Source organism: Thunnus thynnus, chromosome 9 (assembly GCF_963924715.1).
Source record: "Thunnus thynnus chromosome 9, fThuThy2.1, whole genome shotgun sequence".
In the NCBI taxonomy this organism is placed as follows: Eukaryota; Metazoa; Chordata; class Actinopteri; order Scombriformes; family Scombridae; genus Thunnus; species Thunnus thynnus.
In genome coordinates, this window is record NC_089525.1 from 4,365,018 (window position 1) to 4,366,757 (window position 1,740).

Here is a 1,740-nt window from a genome sequence, read left to right on the forward strand (position 1 = left end):
TGTTTATATTTACAGATTACACATTTACACACAGAATGTCGATCTGTTCACACTAATCATTAAATCTCACTGCATAAATATGTGACTTATGAGGTCAAAACAAACACTGTTGGGTCTTTAAGAGTATGTTCATATTAACAAATATGTGAACATAAACGAGTGTATAAAAATAAGTACACTTACAGTAACGCTGAGCATAACAACACAATGAGATGCTTTTTCTGTGACTGTTTTGTTGTGTTACTGTACGTCCTTGATTGAACCTTCAAGTATTCTTTGTCGACACATATTTTCACACAGCCAATCAAATACCTTAAACTGGATTTATATAAAGCAGAAACATCAGCATTATCTCAGGCGGTCACACTGACATACAGCCACATAGAAACCTGTCACACAACACAACAAGAGAACCTTTTTTTTTATAAACCACATTATCTTTCCTGCTAAAATCTCAGTCATATCAAACTGAGAATGACCCATGTTTGGAACATGGTTGCTTCATAAAATATTAAAGCATCAGTACAACCACAACATGAATAAAAACAAACAAAACAAAAACCACAACACAGCTGTGAGCTTAAAGCTTTTTTTCAATGACTGCCTCTTTGCAGATAGTCCTCAGTTTCTAACAAAGTCCCTAATATTTTGTGACTGGACCTTCTACCAGCTTGCAGGGATTGCATTCATTTTTTGTTGGCCAGTTTTCCTTTAAATATGTGGTCTCTAAAATGCAGCATTACAGCAGCAACCTCAGACCACACTTTCTCTGGCCTTTAACTGGAAGATATGCAAAGTGGAAAAAATAATTAGAGATAGAGAGAAAGAGAGACAGAGAGACGTTGTCCAAAATGTATTGTTAAAATTGTTATTATTCATACATGGAAATTCATGGAAATGGTGTATTTGACTATGGTCATGCCAATAAAGCCTTCTGAATTTCAGAGAGAGAGATAGAATGCTGGCATGTATTTAAATAGTCATAATTTTACAAATTTAATGTGACAATGTCTCTGCCATTCATCTAGCTAAGCAGCTATGCCTTTTGATATCTGCATGGAATGAATCCATCTACAGTGCATTTATGATGCATTTAAAGTTGTTTTGGCTCTGTACTCCAAAACACTGGTTCAGTGATATTAACACTCAAGATTAACATTCAAATGAATGGGAAAGCTGCTGCAAACTGGCTTAACTTTTGCTGCAACGCAAAATGCTTTGTTGGCCAACCAAATACTGTACATGAAAAAATCCCTGTTAGATGACTTGTAACATGGTAAGTGTAATACTACTGCTTATCTGCTGATTGTCAAGGTAAATGATAAAATTGTTGTTGCTGTGATAACTTTCCAGAATTGAGAACATCCTCCCTCAGAGTATGAAGCTGTGAATGTTATGGTGTCTGAAAAAAGGTTAAAACTCCCAGATCTATAACTCAAATCTGCCTGAAGCAAGCACTTTAAATTCTGTACCTTCATCCAGGGGTATTGGTCACATCATCAGGTGTGATTGGCCAGCTGTGTGAAGATGAGAAAGGAGTCAACTTCTCTCTCGGCTCTCCTTTTACATTCTTGACATAACCAATTACGTTTTTTTTTTTCATGTGAAGAACAGAGTTCAACACTATGAATGTTTTCCAGGAGAGACTGTCTGAAGATGTCCAACCGTATTTAGATATCGCGTCTTCCCTGTCCTCCTCACTTCTTCTATGACTGCTGGCTTTTTACTCCGCCTTTGAAT